Raw genomic sequence first — 25,767 nt, 5'->3', positions numbered from 1 at the left:
TGAGTGATGGTTGGGGGTCAGTAGGGAGGGGTGAGGGTGGTGCAGGGGGTGATGAGGGTTGTTTGATGCTGGAGTGGGTGATGGGTGTGAATGTTGGCTTCTCAAACCTGCAGTAGAAGACATTCAGGTCGTCAGCCAGTTCATGGTTCACTGCAATGTGGGGGGATGGTCTCCTGTAGTTGGTGATCTCCTATAGACCTCTCCACACTGACGCAGGCTTGTTAGCTGAGAAACTGTTCTTCAGCTTCTCAGTGTAACACCTCTTTGCCACTTTGATCTCCTTTGTCAGCGTGTTCCTGGTCGTGTTGTACAGGACTCTGTCCCCACTTCTGTAGGCCTCCTCCTTGGCCTGACAAAGCATCCTGAGTTTTGCAGTGAACCAAGGTTTATTGTTGCTGTATGTGCAGAAGGTTTTGGTCGGCACACACATGTCCTCACAAAAGCTGGTGTAGGATGTCACAGTGTCAGTGAGTTCATCCAGATCTGTAGCAGCAGCCTCAAAAACACTCCAATCTGTGCAGTCAAAGCAGGCCTGTAGCTCCAGCTTTGACTCTGTGGTCCATCTCTTCACAGTCTTTACTACAGGCTTAGCAGATTTGAATTTCTGCCTGTAATTTGGGAGAAGATGAACCATGCAGTGGTCAGAGAGCCCTACAGCTGCTCGGGGGACAGAGCGATATGCGTCCTTTAAAACAGTGTAGCAGTGATCCAGAGTGTTTTTGTCCCTGGTGGGACATTTAACATGCTGTCTATATCTTGGCAGTTCACGGCTGAGGTTTGCTCTGTTAAAGTCTCTCCATATTCGTTATCTGGTACCTGGTAACCTATGCGCACATTTTCAATTAAACATGTTACAAATATAGAATATTTTTAAAAAGTATATAGAAATCACTTGACTGTAGTTCTGTGTCTCCCATCTACACACTTTCACTGTACAGTTTGACATGATTCTTGTGTAGGTGGTACAAGAGGTTAGTGGGGTTTGCCTGTTCATGTTCAGTTTTCCACTGAATGACACTGTAACTGTGGGGTGGGGGTGGGGAGTTATCCACAAATACTTTAATCTGCTCGCTTCAGTTGTCTTTCCCTCCCACACACATACACACTCTAGTCTCTTGCTGCAGACACTGGCTTGCCCCGCATATCGTCAAACAACATACACCGTCATATCACACAGCTCTCTCTCTCGCTCTCTGTCTCACACACACACACACACACACACACACACACACACACACACACACACACACACACCTGTCAAGTAATCTGTCAAACTGATGGCACTCATTCTGATTTATAACACTTCATAAGCACAAACTGTGTTTTGTCGATGCAACTGACATCAGTGGGACACAGGGGCAATTCTATTCTCACATAACAGTTATTGTATTTGTATACTGTTGTCACAGCCATCTCCTCCTATTGAGAAATCTGGCCTGACTAAGTGACCGGTATTGACCTTTGAATGTGAATGTGTGATAAACAAAAGATTGGGAAATACGAATGACACCACACCTAATAAGCACACACACACATAACTGCATGGAGATGCAAAACTTTCCAAAATGGTGAGAAACAGGAAGCCTGCACTCCAAATCAACACGTAGGGTACCGTCAACAAGGAAGAACACACACACGCACATGCAGGAGCAAACACGCACACACGCACACAAGCTCTGGAAATATTATTGGAAAGTACATGAAATACTAGGAAGGATATGGAACAATGAGGTAAAGATCATCGTGACATTTTGGTGGTGGTCCAGGTCGCTACTATGCAAGTGTGATTGTGCCAACAGATTTTGAGGCATATAAATGCTTGGTCAGTCCAGGAATAAACAGAACCCACTTTCTACAAACCTTGCCTCTGTGTCGTCTTTCTGAGAGTCTCGGCTTCAACATATACACTTGTTGTATATGTAGAACACTCCTAATGTTGTATCCAGTTTATTCAAGTTAAAGAAACACCTCTTTTGACTGTAACAGCTGGTAAATGTCAATTAAGGCTGTAATGTTCTTCTATGGAAGAGCCAATACTCTCGAGTCTACCAAAGGAAAGACAGGTGCATGGCTTGGTTACAAAGACAGCAATTATCAAGCCATTTGTTATGCCATTCCCACCCACTCAGGATTAAATGTTCACGGTCAACGTTTCTGCAAACCACAAATGTATTGACCTTTGTATGTGTCATAGGCTATGTACATATACTGTTTACATTACATGTTTATTACCTGGGTTTCATATCAGGAAGTGGAGAGGATTTTTTATTTTATTTTTTATTTATTTTTTACTTGTGTAGCCAGGTGAACAAGAGACCAAGACGGTTTTCAGACTGTTAAGACAGTGTTTTATTATTCTGTAGGGAATTATTACTGTGTTAGCAGTTTCTTTTTGTTTAGGTGACACTGTCACTCTAAGAGCGGCGCAGCGGTAGGTTGCGCGAGATCACGGGAGATCATGGGAAATCACGGCGTTCCCGCGCAGAGTTAGTTACACGGAAGTAGCAGTAGTGGTAGTGAAAGACGGACTGCTGAGGACTGCGAGCTGCACACAGGAGTGCGAGTGAGTTTAAGACTATTCACAAAATGTGTTTTAAGCTCATGCAAGAATGTTTACTTGAAAATGTATTTTGTTCATTAGTGTAATTTACAGTATGTTTTCTGTGAACTAAAGAATATGCTGTAATGTGACTATGAGTTATGTGGCTGGGAAAATGTATTTATTTGTTTTTATGTTTTTTATTTTATTTATTCAGAAAGAGCCACTACTGTTGTCTAGTCAAGTGTAGAGTCACTTTTAACTAGAGCAAATGTCTAGGACACAGAGATAAGTGTTTGAAGTTCATAAGCTAACTGAGGTTTACCGTCAGTGTGACGTACAGTGAGGAAAGATATTTTGTTTGTTTGATGCTGATTACCTCAAATCCTCAAAATTGCAGTGTTAATGCTGTTTCTTTTAGAAATTGCAGTCGGGGAATAAAAGACCCACAATAATTATTCTACTGTGTCCGGTCTCCTCATTTATGACCTGGCCACACTTGTTTACAACAAATGCAATCTCTGCTGTTGTATTTTGTTATTTTTCAATTCAAGTTCAGTAATCCACACTTAGTGCTTCACTTTGAATATGAACGTTTAAAAAAAATTTGTGATTTTAGTACCTAAGATTAAAAGGTAACTGATTTGGTGTAAATAACAACTATATTAATACAGGGGTCTACCGAGCCCAGGGGGCCAGAGGTCTAGAGGGGCCAGGAGCCCCAAAACATTTGTGGCATGTGAGCAAGGATGGATTACTGAATGAGCCTACCGGGCCCAAGAGGTCAAGGGGCCCTGAAGCCCAAGTCGTTGCTTTAAGTAACTACCTCAGTAAGTCAAAAAGCAAAAGGCTATGAATCTGAACAAATTTAGGTATTGCCCTTCTCCAGCTGGCCATCCCAAAAATGCACCAGAATACAGGAAATCACATCTACCAAATTCAGAATTTCCTGGGGGAGGACCCCCAGAACCCCCTTCCCCCATTTGCACCCACTTTTGTACATATAAGGTAGGGGGGGTCCTTGTGCATCCCTGCCCAGGAGAATAGTAGTTCATAATCCATCACTGTATTAATACAATTTATAATGTAACATTATAGTGTGACATTTGTGTCAATAATTGTCGAGCACAGGTGACTCTGCGGTGGTGGGAGGGGGGCCCCCAAAAGGCTTGGGCCAGCACTGGTGGTTGAGTTAGAAGATGCCAAGCCAATGACCGCAGTTTGAGTCGTCCTTATAACATTTTTATATTTTTAAGGAGACCTCAGTACATCTCCAGCCATGTTTGTTGCGACCAAAACTTGTATTTAAAGCCAAAACATAATATTTTCCTAACCCTAACCATGTGTTAGTGCCAAACCAGAGCGGAAGCGCAGCATTGTTTTAAAGGTCCCATATTATACTGTTTTTCATCAATTTCACACAGCTGTCAGAGGTCCAACAACACTGTATTCGAAAACCCATCCGTGGTCCTGAATTTCAGCTGTCCAAAAGTCGCTCTCTACTGAGAGCAGGCTGTTTCTGTGCCTGCTCCTTTAATGCTAATGAGCTCAGTCTGTCAATGCCTGCCTTGCCTGCTACACTCCCCTCTCAGGGAGAGGATGCCGCTTACGCTAGGCTCGCCGAGATGCTGTCGTTCAACCACACCAGTTTGACCCAGAATCGGACCCAGAAGGAGAGGCTCAGAAAAATACAGACTCTGCGGCTGCAGCAGGACTCCCCAACACAACCACCCCGCTCCCATCCCCCACTGACCTGCAACAGGTAACATCTAAAAACAGTTAGCGAAAGCTGTGTTTGTCTCCAACACAGTCTCCAAACTCTTGGACACTGTTCGCATAGTCTCTGTCTCCAGTCTGCACATGTTTCCAGACTTTCTACTGTGACAACCAAGCTCCCTCGTAATATTATTAACATTAAACTCGCTTCAAACGCCATTGCATAGCAGACCGAAGCGGAGCTAACTAGTTAGTCAATTTCAAGCTGACTTCACCATACTCATAGGCAACTGTAAATACTATCAAAACGTGGCGACACTCACCTGTGGCTCGGGTGCAGTTGCTGGGTCCCGTATGGTTGGGACTGATCCTTTTACGAGGGTCAGTGTCGAGGCAAAGCCAGCTTTGTACTGACCCTCGTTACTGAAGCAGTCCGATGTGAAGTGGTTAGCACAAACAAACAGACTTACAGGAACCGTAGCCGGCACGTTGTCATTAAAAGTGAAACGCAACCACTGTCTCTTCTGTTCTTCTGTAGCTGGGACAGAATATAGGCACTTATGTTGATTTTTACAACCAACAACAGAGCAATTTGCGTGTCTAGCTCTGAGCGATGACATTGCGAAACACTGCTAGCTTACCGCTTGACACACCGAACTTCACCTCGGGGATGAACGCCCCCCTCTTGGATATCTCCGGGGACAGTGTTTTTGCGCAGAGGAGGCTGGCCTATGAAAATCACTCCTTTCGTTACATAACGACAGGAGCTGAATCTGAACAGCCTGTAGGAACCCCGTGGGTGGGTGGGCTGCAGGACTCATTTGCTTTCCTCATTCTGGGAGTTGGTAGGCTCAAGGAGGACCAGTTTATATATGTAGAGACCAGAGAAATCGTGTTTTTCATAATATGGGACCTTCAACTTACTGTGGTTTTGTAGAAACTTACTTTGCCAACATTAATACAATTAATTCTGGTTTGCACATCACAAGCTCAACTTACCCCATTTGTTCACCACATGGCCTCTCCTGGGTGAAACTTTGTTTAAGGGTTGATGTAACTGGTCCCTCTAAAACATTGTCCCCATTCAAAACATCCTTATACCCATAGTAAATGGCTACACACAGTAGATCTATTGTCAGTCATTCCCAAAACATGATGACTGTTGCAGCTAACCAGTTCATCATACACTCACATTGTAGTTTGGGTTAAAATCAGTATGTTACTTATTTAAATTCAATTACCTGTGTACTTATGCTACGTACATACAGTAACTTATGTATGAGTTATTTTAAATAAACCACGTTAGTAAGTTAAAATAACTCGCCTGAATCAAAGTCCCGTGCTTGTTTAACCCAAGCATCCACCAACCTCCTCCCTATGTGGACTAATTATTATAGCCACTTGAGGTTGGTGCCGAACAATAAACCTGATTACAGGTCATTATAAGTTGCTTTCACTGTCAGTCTATGTGGTTGTTTTTTCTGATCAGGACTGACTGCCCAGTCTGACTACTGTGGCTGAAATATTAGTAGTTGTTAGTAGTATTAGTCATATAAAAGTCGACCCAGTTTGAGAGGATCGATGCAGAAATATGACTTCCCTCTCCCACATTACATGAACAGAGCACAGCATAAAAGAAAGTCAAATACAGACCAGCTTGTGCAGATTGCAATCAAACAAGACATTATTATGTAACAAAAGCTATGATCTTGAACACTGGATGGAGATGGGTACTAAAATAGAAACGTGCATGCTGTATTAGCTTACAGACTGTAGCCTACCTCAGGTTTTCTGTCCTTCTGTCCCAGCTCTTCTTGTATCATCGGAAAAATAAGTCACATTAACAAATCCTTATCGGAAATAATCTACCCATTCCTTTTTCTTATTATTTATTCCCTCATCCATCAATTCCTTGCCCCTTCTGCTCAATTTCATCCTCACTTTTTTCTTCTTTTACTCTGTTTGTCAAATTCCTCTTGCTCATTCTTTCTGTCACTCCTTCCTGATCATGTAGATCTCTGTCTCCTATCTGTCTTTTCATTTACCTCTCTCTTGCTGTCCAACATGATCTGACCTGAGTTCACAAGTGCAAATCTGCAGTGATAATCTCTCTCCCTCTCTCTCTCCATTTTCTACCTTTCCCTTCTTTCTTCCACCTAATCTCTCAACCGACTCTCAGATTAAAAAAGAGAGGGGGATGAGAAAAAGAAAAACAGTTGCAGAGTTGTCTGTGAGAGAAGACCACGCACACGCACACACACACACACACACACACACACACACACACACACACACACACACACTGAGATTTATGTGAATAAATGGACAGTAAAATAAGTTATAGGTGAACAAGCAAGCACAGAAGACCATGAAGCAACTGAATATAGAAGTAGTGAGAAAATTACAAATGTAAAGAGAAAGTGTTTAAAAGGCTAAACTGCAAGAGAAAGTGTGAAAAGTGACTTCTATCCTTTGCTACAGAAGCAACACTAATCCATGTATGAATTTGAAAGTGGGGGGTCAGGGTGAGAACAAGGCCAGCCAGAAGCAACGCCACTGGAAGAAGTTGGGGGTTCAGTGTCCAGTTCAAGGACAAACTAACACAGATGGACACATCGCAGGCTTTTCCACATATTGATCGCTGTTGGCCAGTGTGCCCAGTTCAATTATAGGTTATCTGCAGGTTTCAAAAGTTCACATTTAAGACTTTTTGTGTTGCTACTGTACTGTACTGTACTGTACTACTGTAATGGAAATTAAATTGAATTATATATATGTATGTGTGTGTGTGTGTGTGTGTACACATGTATATGTATGCCACTGTGCAAAACAAAACAGGAAGAGGCATTGTCCCTTGATTGCTATCCCCAGGTAACAGTGGAACAACTGAAATAACTGAAAAAAGAACCCCACTGATGGAGGAGGCTAAATTGGCGAGGGAGAGAGAGAGAGAGAAAGGCATTCACTTGATGGAAAGCGCTCTGGTGTTCAAAGTCTGGCCCCCTGCTGATACTGTATGTGTTTCCCCTTACCACCAGGACTTGAGACAGTTCAAACTGCATTCTTTCTACTAGATCAGTGAATGAGAACAAGATCTGCAGACTCATTAATACAACTGGGCAACACTGATATCAGGGTTTCTAGGTCAAATTGGGATTGGCTAACAGTAGTCATGTTGCTAACGCTGTGTTTGCTACATCTGAACCAACAACCCAGTCTCACATGAAAATGTGTAATAGCTATGTTGGTCCACAGGGCAAAATGTAGTAGTTTCACAATGATGCCTCTTAAATTGTGAGATGTCTACAATTTATTTTTGGCCTATTCTTTTCTATTGCCTGCGTCCATGTCACGTGACCGTCAACTTTCTGGCTGCGAGAACAAAAAACATGGCTTGAATTTCCTCATGTCACGGACTAAAGCCATTGGAGGTAAAGTTTCAGAGAGGACTTTGAGGGCCCAGTATATGAAATGAAAATTTTTGTTCGTTTGTTTTTCTTTTTTAGTGGAAATAGTGACCAAAATAAGTAACCTTCAGAGCTAAGCCTGTCGACAAACAAAACATTTCATAAGTCCTCTCTGAAACTCTACCTCCAATGGCTTTTGTCCGTGACATGAGGAAATTCAAATTTTGTTGTAGAGCTAAACCAAACATATTGTTGGGAAGATCTCGACCTGGAGAGTAACATTTGTCAGTATGACAGCTCTCCATGTCTCCTGCTTGAAATACTGACCTTTGAGCCTTGACCTGGGTGCATGTTTAACAGCTTATAATTCAACAACAAAAAGGGCTACAGATATGGGACCAACTGTTATAAAGAGCTCTTGACCTCGGCTATCAAGTGGGTACCATAAATTATCTTTAAAAGTTTCACCCATTTAACAACTACATATTTTAAATCTGATTGCACAAATGTGTTTAGCATCCCCTTAAACTCCCCACTGTACTCTCAATTCAGTTTTTACAACTTCCAATTCCAGGAAAAGCAGTAATACCTAAAATCTACAATTCCCTTGAGCCGCGCTATGCGGCTTGTTATAACTCAGGACCGGAAGTTGTAGTTTTTTTGGTGTATGGTTCTAATTAGGGTCACAAAAAGATTTATCCACACAATATATCATATCTGGTACAACCGAAATACTAATTATAGTGCATGTAGATGATCTGTTTTAAGAAAAGGTAAAGATCTCGGTTTATTTATGATGTTTTAGCTAAAACAGGAGATGAACAGGCCAAGTCCGCCCACCCATGAGATACATTATCCACGGTTTGTGTGTACATGTGTGTGTGGGGGTGCACACACACACACACACACACACACACACACACACACACACACACACACTTGATCATTAACTTATTACACCAAAGTGTTTTTCATTGGTGTTTTTGGGTTGAGAAACGTTTAGATATCATTTAACTCGGCAGTAAGGAGCATACTTCCGGGTAGCGGGTCCTCCAGTCCGCCCATAGGACTGACGCAAAACTTTTAATGTACTGATTAAATTATAAATATATATTTAAATTGACCAAGTGCCCATTTCTCTCTCACATAGTGGTAGGTAAAGGTTGAAATGTATAAATTTAAAATTGGCGAAACAATGGCAATTAACGTCTGGTGTTACACTAGCCATCGGAAATCAACACAAGAAGAAAAAATATGTCATCTGTGGGGCGCTTTTTTTTTAAAACGTTTTTTTATTGAAAACTACATAAAAGAACACAAATAATAGAACAGCTCAGATAACTACACAAAGCAAAAAACGATACAAACAACGTGCAAGCCGTGGTTTCCGCCGTGGCAGCGTCTATAGCAACTACCATAGCAACGTAGCAGCGTCTATAGCAACCACCATAGCAACACGTAACAGCCTCACAATTTTTTGGGGCGAATCCTGCAATAATCTTTCGTAAAAACTAACAAACTAAAGACCACATACATTCACTGAGCTAGGATTATGAAAATAAAGTGCATATTTCTCGATTAAAAATTTCATCAAAACACATTTTAATGTAATACCTATCTTAAAATATTGCGTATTTTCTTTTTCTATCTAATATCAACGTGTATGGTGCAAATCTTTACTAAGTAATGACTTTGTTATTTCAGGCATATTTTTTGATTGTCTTTTGTGGAAAGCAGAAATTAGAAAACCAATACAGAGATGTCTATTGTTTCAACTGATATTGCAAACCATGCCAAAGCAGTTACTGGGCTGTGCTGGGCTATTCATGCATAATATGTAAGCACAAATTGCACTTCCATCCACCTGTTTCATACACATTTCCAATACTCTGAACTCCACTGAAGCTTCTGTTTCATGGAAGAAATGAAATATGGAAGCAGATGAAAACATCAGATCAGTGTGGAGAGACGAGAATGTAAACCTAACTGAATTATGAAACCAACAGAAGCCATATATCCATCATTCCTTCCACATGGTTTAACAACATTTGAGTTTTGAATGGCTCTTTTCATGTCATCATCAAATGTGCCCTCCTATTCTGCATATCAAATAGCATCAATAGCTTTTATCTCATAATGGATACGTACGTTAATTTGAATTTACTTTGACTGATTTTCTCGAAATTTGATTAAAACTTGGTCAGAATGAAGACAACCATTCTGGTCCAACCGTGCTTCAGTTATTCAGATAGTTTTTCATGAAAAGCATTAAAAGTGAACTGCCTAAGGGCAGTACTTCCCACAAACATCTGTTTAGCGCTAATCGCTGAAACCCGAGGTGGCTGTTGGATACAGTACCTAACACATAAACAGATATCCTAAGCAGTTGGAGTGAGGGACTAAGGGAGGGGTGAAGGTCTAATGTAGGCGGGAAGGGGGGAAGGTCAACTCTTGTTAACAATGAGTCCATTGATTCCAAGTTCCCGCCTCTTCTAAATCCTTCACTCTCTTTGCTGTCCCCTATCTTCCGTTTCTCCTTTTTCCACTCATCTCAACATTCTCTCATCTTTGTCTTTTCCTCCTTCTCTCTCTGCCCCTCTCCTTTTAATGTCTTTAACACTTTATGCCCAAGATACTTCTGATGATATGAAAGAGATGTTCTTGTGTATATATATATATATATATATATATATACACAAGAACATCTCTTCCACTCACCTTACCATTTTGTTCCCTTTTTTCACCTGTTATCACCCCACCTCCCCCTTCCTGTTCAGGTAACAGCTTTCAACTAGCCACGACACAAAGAAACAATTGTACATTGTGTGCATGTCTGCCTTTCTGTGTCAGTGTGTCTTAATGCGTCAAGAGATAATTTAGTGGCATGCATGTTTGTCTACATCCTGCTAACACAGCTTTTATGTATGAACATCTATGATGGCGTGGAGAGGAGGGGCAGCTGCCGTGAACACAGACAGATTGCAACCAAGGGAAAAAGAATAGGGATAAAATGATCAGCACAGGAGGGAGTGAACGGAGGAGTGAAATGGAAGATGAGGAGAAGGTTTAGGCTGCACACCTATCAATTCTGAGACAAAATAAAAAAATAACATTTAATCCTGCTGTGAATAAATAAATAAAAAACATAACCTCTTTCTCACATGGGGTGAACATCAGTATTACTGTACATGTATACAAGCCAGGTAGCTTTAACATTATAGCAAACTTCACACATGGAGTGCTTTACATACTTTGAGAAAAGAATTAGAATGACATTTAAAAACAATAAGCAATAAAAGCAGATGAACATCAATTTAGATGTGAAGAAATGCATAAAATGACAAAAACAAAAAAAAACAGTTATAGTTCAGGAAAAAATTTAAGTTGCCCCAAACGCAACAAGGGAAATAAAAGTACAGTAGAGAAAACAAGGAGATAAGAATTTACTTTGGTCCAGATTACCAAGTGATTTACTATAAAGAAGCAGCAGCACATCAACATCTTTTGTGTAGGTAACTGGAAGCAAATGTAAAGATTTATAGTCAGTTATAGTCATTATCTTCTCAACACAGGGCCAATGGAAGGTTGGGTGAAGTTTCGTAGTCCACTAAACATTTCTGGAGCTTCACAGCAAAACAGAGTTGCAGCATATGGGGCGCTGATTGTAAAGTTGCGCATGCTAAAATAAACAGCAGCTTTTTGCCACATTTAGCAACAAACCACGTTTAAAAAACATATGTTAATTTTTTTATGTTACTTTTGACCAGATTTACAGCAATATTTGTGAACTTTGTGATATTTAGTTCTCTTGTAAAAATACAATGTCAAATTTTAAATCTAAATACAAATTCTAAATCTAAATGTTAAATCTAAATCTAAATGTTAAATCTAAATGTCACAGGTGAAACTAAATATTTAGCTAATATGCAAATCCACACTGCCTGTCACCGGAAGTACCAAAATAAAAGCTCATTGACGCAAACGAGTGCTATCCACAGTCTTCATCGGGTAGTCAGACGGAGTGATTGCGCTGCACTGTTAGTCACGTCTCCTCACCATGCTCTCATGTTGCATGCCAGCATGTCCAGCGACTTAGCTGGAAACATTGGTTGGGCCGTTTTGGCGACAATACAGAGTTTCAGCAATGTGTCTGCAATGACAGTGACAGTTACAACGACAGCGACAGCTACAGCATCGACCACAGAGCCACCACAGCGCAAAAGCAGCATTCCCCTAAACAACTGAAGTAGCAGGGGACTTGTTTCAAAACGTAAAAAAGATGAATTTAAAGAAAAAGAAGAAAGAAACATAAAATGGCTACTCACAGCTCATTCAGTGTAATCGGACTCTCAGGAGGCTCCGAGATCACAAATTGATTTGAAAAGACATTATTTACACCCCTTTACAAGCTGAGCTCTTCACTGTACCTGCTAAGCTAAAAGCTGCAACCTGTCTGAATTGGGTACATGAGCTCGGCCGCACATTGAGGATTCTCTTTATGTTTCTTTTTTCAGTTGTTAGTTTAAATTTTAAAGTCCCCAGCTACTTCAGTTGTTGAGGAGAATGCTGCAACCCTGTTTTGCTGTGAAGCTCCAGAAATGTTTTGTGAACTACGAGCTTCACCTGAATTTCCATCAGCATGGAGGGAGGAGATAATGACTGAGTTTTCATATTATGATGAAAATATATCCTTTAAAAATGGGAGCAATGTGCTAAGTTCTCTTGGTTCTAATTAGAAGTCTTGCAGAAGTGTTCTGAATGTGCTGAAGTTGTCTTCCAGTCTTTTTGGGAAGACCATTTCAGTGGTTTACATAGCTGGGAATGAAGGCATTAAATGTGTAATGGCATTAATGTAAAGCAGGATTTCTCAAGCTGTCAGCTGAAAATATGTCTCCTCTCAAGTTTACACCTGTTGGAAAGGTCTGATGGCTCAGTACTGTAACTAAATCTGTTTATGGTCCACTATCAGATTTTACCCAAAACATCGGAGTCCTGCAGCTTCCCTCTATATAGCTGAAATAAACACCATAAATAAATGGGATACTTGTGAGAAGATTACACAGTTGGCTATACTGTGTTAGAAGGAGAGACAGATGCTACACAGTATCACCATTCTCCAGTGACAGTAATTGGAGTCCAGCACACACAATAAACAAAATGGGCCAAAATTATTGTAGAACACAATAAGAGGGTCATCACTGAGAAGAGGACACTGAAAATCAGAGAACAGAATACATAAAAGAGGCAGAAAAAAGAAAGACAGCAGAGCATATTTGAATTAAGACACCTGCCTAAAAGAGGTTATTAGTAAAATGCATTTTAAAAACATTGAGCAAAAGATGCTCTAGTTTACCAGTGTAAAGTAACACATCAACGTATATATATAAAAACATTCTAAAACCAATAATAATTATGTAGCAATTCCTCAGTCAACACATTCAGTGGTTATCAAAAAGCAACCTGCTTTTAGCTTGATATCCCCGCCTAGGTCACTGCTTCCCAGCGTGTCAGTATGGAGAATATTTTTGCAGTGGTGAAAGAGAATATGTGATTCTGACCAGCCCATCCTCATCATAAAAACAAACATATAGGTCCACTGTGAAAGCAGCTTATAACAACCCGTTTCTTGTTTGGCAGGGACCTCTAGTTGCTGTGCTAATCATTACAGCTGCAAAAGAGGGAGTGGGGTGAAGTACTATAAAAAGTGACAAAGTCCACATAGTGAGGAGCTCTGTGTGAACGGTTCGGTCTAAAAATCACAGGACTTTCACCCAGGATGACTGCTGTTCGTGTCCAGTGTGAAATCAAACGTCAACAGTGAGTTATAACTTACCAACATAGTGAAGTTAAGTCACGTACATTATGTAACCAGGGCTGGATTAAATAGAGTACACTAGGTGAATTCTATGCCTCCAAAAAGCACATTTTAATATTTGGCAAACAAACAGAATTACTCATCTACCACATTATTATTATATTTGGTTAGGTATATTGGTTAGTTTATCAATTTATATTTTGTTATTTATGAGCAATTGGTTAGTCATGTATAGGAAAAGTAGAGCCCTATCTTACATTTTCCTATATTTAATTTCATTTTAATGTGTCTGTACTTATTCCCATTAAGATATTTAAATTGAAAAAGTTATATTTACATGCTTTCTCCTTTCCAGATACCTTCCATAAGGTGAAACCAATAAAATACTTTTTCAGACATTGAAAACCAAGAAGGTCCTGGGTTTGATACCCAGCTGGGGCAGGGCCTTTCTGTGTGGAGTTTGCATGTTGTTGTTGCACTGTGTCTACCTCCCACAGTCCAAAGACATGCAGTTTTCATACGATAGCCAATATGGATTCAGAAGAAACCACTCGACTGCTCTAGCTTTAACTGAGTCTGTGGAAATCATTACTGATGCTATTAACCAAAAACTACATTCAATAGGAATTTTCATAGATCTGAAAAAAGCATTTGACACCATTAACCATGATATTTTGATAGCTAAACTGGAGAGATATGGTATTACAGGTATAGTACTGGAATGGGTCAAGAGCTACCTACACAAGAGATCCCAATGGGTGATAACACATCAACTTGCTTGGACATAGTTTGTGGGGTCCCACAGGGGTCGGTTCTGGGTCCAAAACTGTTTATACTATATATAAATGACATATGCAAAGTATCCAATATTCTGAAATTAATATTATTCGCAGATGATACTAATATTTTCTGTTCTGGGGATGACTTGAACCAATTAGTGGAAACAGTCAATAATGAAATGGCCAAGCTTCATGAGTGGTTTAATATAAATAAACTATCACTAAATCTAGAGAAAACTAAATACATGCTGTATGGGAAAAAGGCTACAAGAACAGTATCAACATTCAAGTTAATGGAGTGAATATTGAAAGGGTTACTGAGAACAAAGTGCTGGGAGTGATTATCGATGACATATTAAGTTGGAAGCCACACATAAGACATTTAAAAAGTAAGCTGGCCAGGAGTGTGTCCATACTTTGGAAGGCACAACAACTACTAAATCAGAAAGCACTTTATCTGTTGTATTGCGCACTAGTCTCTCCACACCTACAATACTGTACAGAGGTTTGGGGACACACTTATAAAGGCAACACACATCCCCTGCTAATACTCCAAAAAAGAGCTTTGAGAATTCTACATTATGCCAATTACAGGGAACATACAAATCAATTATTTATCAAATCAAAAATACTCAATTTATATGACTTAATAAACTACCGCACAGTACAGATGATGTACAAGGCTGCCAATAAAAGCCTCCCTCGCAACTTACAAATACTATTCCTAAACAGAGAGGAGGGACACAATCTGAAAGGGGAATATGATTTTCAGGCAGAGAAAGGTACAAACTACATTAAAATCCTTTACCATGTAGGTCACGGGTGTCAGACAGTGGAATGGTCTAGATGAAGAGGTTAAAAAATCAGCAAAAATGAGTGTCTTCAAAAAGAAGTATGTAAATATGACTATTAATCGTTACAGAATGACCCAGGAAGACAGTTTGATAAAGGTCAGAGGCAGGAATCAGCAGACACTGTGTTGAGAATGCATGGGAGAAAAAAAAAAAGAAAAACAATGCCAGGCAACAAGTCGAGACTGTTGTTCACTCATGACGGACTAATATGGACACGTGCAGACACACACGTAGTCTGTTTGACTGTCTAGAGATAGACTGAAGCTCTGATTTCTACCAGCTGTTGAAACAAGTTATGTCAAAATGTCAAAAGAAAAACAATATGATGAAAACTAATGTACTCTGTGGGTAACAGGGGCGGGACTAGATAAGCTTTTGCTTCTCCCGCTTTCCCTTTCGGTCATGTGTATTGTATGATTTAAACTAAGATGATGTGTGATGATGATTGATCTAACTGACATGCCCCGAAATAAACAAATAAATAAGTTTTGCACATAAGTGTGAATATGTGAGTATTATGAGTCTAATATATAATTATATAATATTATAATTATATAATATTAGTATATATTATTAGTATAATATTATGAGTGTGAATGGTTGGTTGTCTCTATGTCAGACCTGTGATGTCAGACCAGTTCCAGCCCCCTCACGACCCTGCAAAGGATAAGTGTATTATGGATAATGACTGAATGAATGAGGCCAATGTTGTGAATAATAAAAAAAAATGCATAAACATTTATATACATTTTATGATCAGAGATTTCTTTAAAAAAATGTCTTTGAGAATATTTTAAAATATATGTTACAGTTAACAACATAGGCAGTTGATGTTCTTTTCCCTCTGTCTGGGCACCCCAGTGAGAGGCCTAGCCATGTGCCTAAAATGCCTATGCCTACATCCAGCCCAGTATGTAGCTTAGGTAACATAAGTAATGAAGTTGTTTTAAGCCAAACCATGATGCCATCCTTAACCTAACCAAGTAGTTTTCTTGCCTAAACCAAACAACCAAGGTCTGGTACACCTGTCCCTGTGACGCTGCAATGGTCATGTTGTTTTTGGGAAAGGTGTTACGTGTCAATCAACCTATTCAGTCGTTTAGTAATGAGGATGTGTTGATTCTGAAAGTGGTTTGACGCTGGAGGTAGGAGTAGCAAGGCACACAACTCCAAACTGCACTATTTTGTCATGTAGTTGAGCAATACAAGAATGGTGAAAATGTATCTGTAGCATTAGAGACATAACTGGTCGGTATAAGACTTGACTATTCAATCATGTGAAGCAGACTCTGTCAGTTCAGTTGAGGCCCTCTTAAATTCCATCAAGTAACAGTCCTATCCAGCCTAACCAGTCAGTGCTACAGCCCATCGCTCTCTCAGCTCAAAAGTAAAATGGGGGAAAATATCAACTAAAAAGAAAAGAGATGGCTGACTTCAAACGTCTTATTTTATTTCTTGCCATTGCTGTGACTCTTGCCAAGTACTGTCCTGAGCAGTTTCTACCTAAAAGGGACTAAACACAAAAGACACTTTAAAAGACTCAATGTGATGTTGAGGCTTCTGCTTGGATTCCCTCAGTTGTAGGCCTACTTAACTAGCACCGAATTGTAGAAACAGCCCTTCTTGTTTGTTTTTTTTGGCAGTTAAGCCAGTTAAAGGTTGCCCATACATTTTCCCCACCACATGTTGTCTCTGCAGTACACAATTGGGTAATAGACCCTTTAAAGACAACATACTATACTCACATGATATCTATTGAAAAGCCACAGTAGTAAGTGTACGTGACTGTGCAGACACATAGCCGCTCTCACCAGGACTCTGAACCAGGGACAATACATGACAGGCGGGGACAGGACAGACATGAAGCGGCAGAGGAGAGAGAGAGAGACTGAGAGAGAGGGAGAGAGAGACAGTGAATGACCGACGCACACACACACACACACACACACACACACACACACACACACACACACACACACACACACACGCAGGCACACACACACACACACACACACACACACTGTACTGACAGATGCTTTGGCAACATAAACTTTCATGCCAATAAAGCCCCTTTGTATTGAATTTGAAAATTAGAATTTTAGACAGAGAGAGAGAGAGAGAGAGAGAGAGAGAGTCCAACATCAGCAGCGAGTGAAAATAGCATGTAGAGCCGGAACATTTTCACGTCTTACTCTGTGAATTTAGGCAGATTTCGACAGATTGAGGAAAGACAAGCCAAGACTGGTTGGGTGAATTTTATATTTTAAATATTTTATATTTTATATTTTGTTTACAAGGCAATTAAGCTTGTCTTAGTTTAGAAAAAGAGAGAAATCAGTCACTCAATGCACTTTACAACACATGTCAGCATTCACCTATTCACATACACATTCATGCAAGGCTCCACCTGCTCATCAACTGTTCATACACCAATGCAACAGCAATTGGGAGCAGTGGGGTTCAGTGTCTTCCATTTCGACTGCAGAGGCTGGGGATCGAATCACCAACCTTTTGATTGGTGGACAACTGCTCTACCTCCTGAGCCACAGTATCCCCCTATGGTGTTAGGAAGGCCAGTCTTATTTAATTAGAGCCCGACCGATTTATTGGTTGGCCAAATTTATTGGCCGATATGAAACCTTTCTCTCGCCAGAAAAGAAGTCTCATTGAGATCAGAAATCTCTTTTTCAAAAGAGTCCTAGCCAAGATAGGCAGCAGCAAAGATACACAGTTGCAGACATAAAACAAACATAACAATTAAAGTAAGACAGATAACAAGTCATGAAGACAAGTCAGGACATTCATCAACATACAAACAAATCATATGTCCTTTCCTCCAAATCATTTAGAATCACTTTAAATGCATCCAGTGAGACCAGCTTCTGTAGATTTAGACAGTGAGCTGCATTCTTACTGTAAATATTTTTGTTGTTTCACTTTTAAACTTTTTTTTATCAGTTTAGGTTAGAGACATTTGATTTTCCTTTTTTTTTGTTAGGGTAGTTTAGGGTTTGGTATTAGTGAGCTTATGTTTCTTGTTTTGTCCCTGAGTCATAGCTGACAAGTTTACAAGAATTGGACGCCATGAGGTCACAGTGACCATAACCTTTCCCACCAAAATCTAACCAGTTCATTTTGAGTCATAGTGGACACAAATTTGAAAAAATTCCCTCAATGCATTTCTACGAAACTGCCTTAATGAGAATGGTCACAATGACCTTGACCTTTGACCCTTTGCCATCAAAATCTTATCAGTTCATCCTTGAGTCCAACTGAACATTTATTCCGAACTTGGAAATTCCTTCAAGATGTTCTTGAGGTATCCCGTTCAAAAATGTGACGTATGGACAGACAGATGTACGGACAGACAACATGAAAACATGATGCCAGAAATGGCAGGAAAGCAAATGGAGTTTACTCGAGTAAAAGAATGCAGACGTTTCACAATATGTAATGTACTTTTGTATGTGTTCTGAAAAATACCTAAAAGTTTCATCATAAGCAGCATAGAAATGGTGGACAGTGACACAGTCACTTGAGCCCCTCATCGGGGCAAATATCCGATAATAGGCTTTAAATAGAGAGAGGCGGCAAATACAAATGAGTTTCAGCTGAAATGACAGACAAGAAAAAAGAAAGGGAGCTAGATAAAATGTAGACATCCTTGCTTTGGTTACAGCAGGCAGCCAGTTTGGAGCTTGTTGGATTTGGCTTTGTTTAAATAGCTCACAACAACAGCCAGAGAGTCAAGGCTGTATAAAATGACACTTCTGTTATTATTGTCTGAAATGGTGAGAGGCCAGAAGAGAAAGTGACCCTTATCCATTCATCCACTAGAGACTCAAAGTCATTTGGAGCCTGGAGGATGTGAATTTCAGGCCGTGCCAACTCCAATCTAATTTAGTCAGTAAAACTAGAATTGGCAAGTGCAATTGTGACACATGTATAGAAGATTATTCATGATGCTGGAACCAAGCCAAGCCATAGATATGTACCGTGCAATGACAAATACATGTCCAAGATTAGACCTGAACTGAGAAGATTACTGGTTGAGAGTATTTGCAGACTTTTTCCCTTGTGACATAAAATCAATATAATGTTTAGTAAATGTTTTAACTTGTAGCTTGTCTTGCCCCAAGCAAGTACACTAATATTTAGATTACTATGAGTAACCATATTAAGGTTATGACTTGTCTAAACCATTCACATTATTTGCAGGAACTCATCTAGTTTGTAGACTCCCAACTTCCCCAATAAGTCAAGTTTACATACATAAATTGAAAGTCAAGTTAATGTTGACAAGGCCTACAAGCAAAGATAACATCACTCTTCAAAAAAATCTTTGGTGGTTAGTTTTTCACTGTATTGACCAATGTTACAGTAACAATATTTGTTACTAGTAGGAATAAATGTCTCATGAAAGCTGTTTCCTTGCGAGTGTTCTTTCTTTTCAGACACACTGCTTAAAATTCACTTCACTCTGCAGCCATTGTGGTTCATGAGGACGAAAGCTGAATAAGGTGCAAGTACCTATTATGCAATATTGCCTTACTAAGAATATTATCATATTTTCAGAGTGCATGTTATTGTACAAAATTTTACTCCTAATACTGCTACCGAGAAGGAAAAACACTTAATTTCCTGCATTCTAGTGATTTCTTGAGTAAGAGTAAGAATGGATGTCAGTCTGATCCCCCAAATCTGACTACAGTTGTCAGTGTTACAGCTGAAGTCAGACTGTTCAGTCTCTGCTCCTCTCCTCTGCTCCCCTTCAGTTATACTGTAGAATAGCATTGTCTAAAATGGATTGTTCCTCCATTTCATGTTTGTTTTTACATATAAAGCAACCAACATATTGCCAAAGACCCACACACATAATTTGCACAAGATGTAAATAAAAACAAAGGAATTTCAGTTTGTTACAAAGTTTTGTTTCTCAAACCTGTCCCAAGTGTTCTCAAAGAAATCGATGAAGAATCTCTTCAACATCTCTGATGCTGTCCGAGTTACCTTCATATCAGTCAGTCATTAGGATAAGTGTGTGTAAGTGCAGCTGCAGGCTACCGGTAAGTAATTGAAATTTAAATTGTGAAAGCCCTAGCTGTGACGCAAGTTCAAAATTTCCCATATATCAATTGAAAATGTATATAGCTTATCATTTTTACTAGCACAGAGCAATAGGGTCACTCTGACTAGCTCAGTTTGACTTGTGAATACCATGACACTATATTTAGAATGCACCACAACAATGAAACAATGTACTGTTAAAATATGACAGCAGTATTGCAATTTCAAACAGAGTTATTAATGATGGATGCCCATGTCTATCTTATTTTACATTCTTAGTACTGCCAAAAGCCCGTAGCAAGAGGAGCCTGATCCAGGCTACACCTGGAACCGTACTGACCATGGTACTTTCAATTTTATTATTTTACCTCAAAAAACCATTGAGGATGTATCCTCATTTACAATAGTGTCGAGATGTTGAAGAAAAAAGTTAAATAACTGCCAACAATGAATCATCCCTAAAATTTTAAATACAGAATAAATATGTTATTGGAGTAGATACAGATTAAAATCAAATAAAACAAGATTTGAGAACATGAGATAATGTGTTACCTCATTCAGTTCTGATGAATGAATGTGGATTGATTTAGACTGACATTATAGATGAATAAAAACCAATACTGGTCCCGTCTCACAGCCAAAGATGGCCAGTCTACCTTTTGATAGGGGATGCGATGGTGGGTGCTATAGGGATCACAATTTATAAATCTTAGGGCTGGGTGGAATACAGCACTGAGTGGTTTCAATGTAGATGGGGCAGCTTTTCCTTATTCCATATCCAACTTTTAGCAGACACAATATCATACATGGTCCGACATCATGAAAAGGCACTGATTTAATCCCACATTTACCACTGTGGAAATAAAAAGAAAGGTTTGATAATCAGGCCCTGCTGAATGCTGAGCAATCACCTCCCGACCGACACACACACACACGTACACACACACACACACACACACACACACACACACACACACACACACACACACACATATAGATACACATGCACGCATGCACACACACACACACACACACACACACACACACACACACACGTACACACACACACACACACACACACACACGCATGCACACACACTGCTGTCGGAGTCCTTCAGCGGAAACAGCTTTTCCTGAAGAGCTGCTTTCCAAAAACACTTGACAAGAACAGAAATTGGCAATTCATTCCTTTGCTTGTTCATTTATTTTCCTTTTTTTTCCCTTGCTTGTTTTTTATTGATCGCAATCACTTGTTTCCTGCACGTGTTCAAATTGCAGAGCAAATTTTTTCTTTCTTTCTTGCCGACTGCGAGAAGAATAGCATAATCAAGGAAAATTGCCACTAATCTTCTCACTCTTTAACTGGAGATTTAGAGAGAGGCAGAAAGAACAATCTTGACAAAAGTGAATACGACAGACAGTGAAATATATTGAAGAGGGGATAACTGAGAAGCAGGCAGACAATGCTAAGCAGTGATCCAGTTAAAAACACAAAAGACACAGAAGGAGAGACAGTGAGAGGGTTTGAGTGGAACCTACCAACTTGTTGATTGGTCTAGCAGTTGAATGGCACTGGTCTGCTGCCAAGTTGTGTCATTCCCTCCTACGCTTCCAAATCTATGGAAAGAAAAGGAAATGTATGAACTCACAAACGCTAGCTGAACAGGCCTGAATGCAAGCATCAGCCTAAAAATGGCATTGACCACCTTCCTGTATGCTCTTCTGTGTGCTTTTAATGACTGAAGATAAATGCAAACTGTTACTTTCCTGCACTGATACAACAACATTTCATGTAAATCAAATCATATTCCAAATAACTGAGAAGGAACGGCCAGACTTTTACAGATACACTCTGCAGACAGTGGTACTGCCATCCATCGAGACTGATCCTAGGTAGGAGAGACACTGCATGGTGCGCTGGAATAGAACAACCGCAGGCGCAGCTTGCTTTGGTTCAGCCGGCGACATTAATTGACATTAGATCTAGACCGATCCAGTGCCTCTGCAGAAGCTGCTGTGCCTTGTGCATAAATGTGCACAATATCAGAAGATGTACTTTTATAATTGTTTATATAAGGAAATATTATTTAACCCACCTGCAACCCATCAGCTTTAATCACAATGTTAATTTTTACGACCTGGACCGCGCAATCCACAGATTGTTATATGTGGTTTATATGGATTTAGCGCCAAGTGTCAGCCGCACATCACTACTGTGGTAAAAGCAAAGTGTGTGTCTTTGTTTGCAGTTCATAGCATAATCAGGAATTACATTTACATGATTATAGTTTTTAGGCATGTTATTTCCCAGTATTGGGAAATTAGACTGTAATTAACATTATTTACAGATGGTTTAATTAAAAGATATGATTTCTTTTGCAATTGTCCTTATGTCGCTGCATTATTCTACCTTCACTCTCTGTTCCCTATAGATAATGTAATGTAATAATTCTTTCTCTGACAGTGTGGAAATGTGATATTTTCATGTCACAGATCATGAAGAAAAGTTTTAAAATGTGAGTCTTACTCATGTAGGCTGTTATTGTCTACATGGAAACAAAAGAAACAAACAGTCGAATCTCAAAACTGAACAGCTTAATCCTATTTGACTTACACAATTCTGTGTCAGGTGTAGCAATAATATACACATTAAAATCAGAACAATGGGTGAAGGATGAGGAAATGTGAACTTACAAAAGAGGAGAAAAGAAGGATGAAACGTTCTGAAAAATAAAGAAATATTCCTGCATTCAGAAGTGGTCTGTGTCCAGTTTCCTTTTTATAACATCACTAATGAATATGTATGAATATTTAATTTTTTCATGAATTTCTATAATGTTTGAGTCTGAGAGCACTTTATGTCAAGGTTAAATAGAAGATTGTGTCCTCTACGAAATTTTTGTCACAGCAGGGTAAAGCACCATTATGGCAGAAGTATTAATGTAATGATTGCAAGACAAACAAACAGAAAACAAACAAATAAAAAAAGAGAACAAAAACCAGAGTGAGAGCGAGTAATATCTTTACAGTGATCAAATACAAACTCAGAAGCAAAATGCCTGCATGTGGAAAACACACATAAATACACTCACACACACAAAGAGAGGGAGAGACTAGAGAGGTCCAACTCTTCAATGTGACATTGAGTTAATCAGATTTGAGGGAGGAAAGTGTTTGATAAACAAATCGCTGTCTCTCCACCCCAAGGCCTCCTCTCTTCTATATCTCTTCCTACTCACTCACTAATCAGTAGAAGAGCTTTTAGAGTGCACAGAGGGATTCATATTTACTCACTAATTCATGTCAACAGCTGAATCTACGACATGACGTTGAATAAACAACTATTTACTCCATAACCACTCTTCACATGGAAAAGCAAACTCATTCACAAAAGCCACAAAGCCCATTAGCAGCAGGGCACCATCGGTCAATTGAAAGCGATGTGTGTCAATAGTGTTCTTTAGATGTGTGACTGATTTGAGTTTACAGATAATACTTTTGTGTCAGGTGGGATTTTGCAACGAACAAAAACAAAATAAACGATGACTAACTTAAGATCCTTACAAACTTGTAAATATGCTAGTAATGTTTAGTTTGAAGATTTGAGACTTCAAGTTGTTAAAAAAATTAACATCACACTCGACCTCCCCACCCGAGTGCTTCGCACCCATGGGTGTTGCATGTGCATAATATGCTTCTGAGTAATGAGCACTGATGTGTAATACAGCTGTTCATGTCCAGTGTGAAAGCAAAAAGTCAAGCATGAGTTATTTTAATACACTAACTTAGTTAAGTAACATCACATACATAATGTAACTGCAGTTACATACATAATGTTGGTCCATTTGCTTTGGGAATGGTGATATATGTCGTTTTGAAAGTGACTGACATTTGACCAACTCAGTTGTTTAGGCATGTGGATGTGTTGGCATAATAGGATGCAATCTGATATTTTACTATAATTTCAGTTTTGAATATCTGCCAACACATTGTAAACATTACTATTTCAACTTCCAAGTGTTCTAAGTGTCTTAAAAAAAAAAAAAAAGTACATGCCATGTTTTCCCCTAGCAGTGCTGTGCAAAAGACCAACAGCATGCCAACAGCTTACAAGATGAAATCCAGCAAAAAACTTACACACAGCATGTGATTAAATCAAGGAGGATACACAGTTATTCATTTGCAAAGTTGATATATATGTGCATGCATATCTTTTTTTTTGTATCATTATTTTACAACTGGAGGAGAGAAGACAAAAGGCATTTCTTTTTCATACTAGAAATATCAGAGTATTGCACTTCTGTCATTCACAGACCTTTCATGATGTGAGTCGATATAAACTTTACTGCAACACACAGCAACATATAGATGAAGACACCAATCTTACAGATGACATGTCCAAGAGAGCATTAAACACTGTCCCAGCACAGTGGCAAAAGGTTGGAAAACATCCAGGACCAGATTCTCAGTCTGTCTAAGGAGTCACATGTACACACAAGCAAATGCATTCACACTCACACATGTCTGTTATACAGCTCATGTTGGATCTATTAACAGTACTACACATAGCATACAAACCTACAGTGATAAAACAAGAAGTTGGTTTTAAAATTGTAAATATGAAGGTATACTTTTTTATGTTAAATATTTAGAAAATTGATTAATCGTATATATCACAGTATTTCTGATGGTTTTTGTTTTTCTTTTAACATTGTAAATTGATTAGCTTTAATGAATATTACTACCAATTATTACCTTATTTTTAAAAAAACATTTGTCAACCATTTTGTCACTAACCTTAGTCACAGAGATTTTAAAAGAAATAATAGAATTATGGAGATTTATTGAAAAGGAAAATGACAGAGGAGTGGGGAGGAGGGCCAAAGAGCATTTGGTTGGCAGTGTGCAGTGATGAGACACGTCACCCTGTCACCTCTCCACCTCCTTAACATATGACAACTGCATCACCTTACAGCTCGCCTACACAGCAGCCAAAAACAGAGTCCATCTGTTATTAAGTAAGGATACATTTTTTCATACATTGCTACTCAGCTATCTATCAGTTCAGTGCTCCATGACAAGAAAGTCAAGCTTTTCCTGTCTATACACATTATATTTTTTATATTTTGTCCATTTTGTTTTAGAAAAAAGTGTAAAAGTTCAAAATTTGTAGAAACAGTTTTTGTTGACAATGTGTCCAGATACAAAGCCAGGTTTATAAAGAAAATAAAGCCAAACAGAAGCACCTTTCTGTCTAGCTGATATTCCCTGGAACCCCAGCTCCCCTACTGGTCTCTCTCTAACCACATCTTACCTCTTACGGCTGGTCCAAATAGTGCATTGCTGGCTGCGTTGCTGAACTGCTGCAGCTCGCACATGTATGTGTCCGCACAGACAGCATTGCTTCTAACACTGCCACTGCTAGCCCTATCAGTCTACATGGAGCTTGCCTTTGATAATGATCAATGAAAATAATTTTCCCTTACCCTCATTGAAGGAGTGAAGGAGAGAGAAGGTAGGTAAACAGAGTTTTCTCTAACCCTAACCCCAACCTGCACCATTAAAACACTACACAGCAACAGGCACGTCC

General features: G+C 39.4%; 1 protein-coding gene across 5 annotated transcripts in view; it reads right to left on the bottom strand.

Annotated features, from left to right (window-relative positions):
* Positions 1-25,767, bottom strand: part of tenm3 (teneurin transmembrane protein 3) — a 454,093-nt gene that overhangs the window by 372,319 nt on the left and 56,007 nt on the right. For all 5 annotated transcript variants that reach the window (XM_084378327.1, XM_084378328.1, XM_084378329.1 and 2 more), the window contains exon 2: positions 21,717-21,794. The gene's annotated coding sequence lies outside the window, so the exon portion shown is untranslated. The remainder of the gene's footprint in view (positions 1-21,716; positions 21,795-25,767) is intronic.

Source organism: Pagrus pagrus (genome assembly GCF_965226575.1).
Source record: "Pagrus pagrus genome assembly, chromosome: 2".
NCBI lineage: Eukaryota > Metazoa > Chordata > Actinopteri > Spariformes > Sparidae > Pagrus > Pagrus pagrus.
Note: the sequence above shows the minus strand (reverse complement) of the source record. Positions and strands in the feature narration are given on the sequence as shown.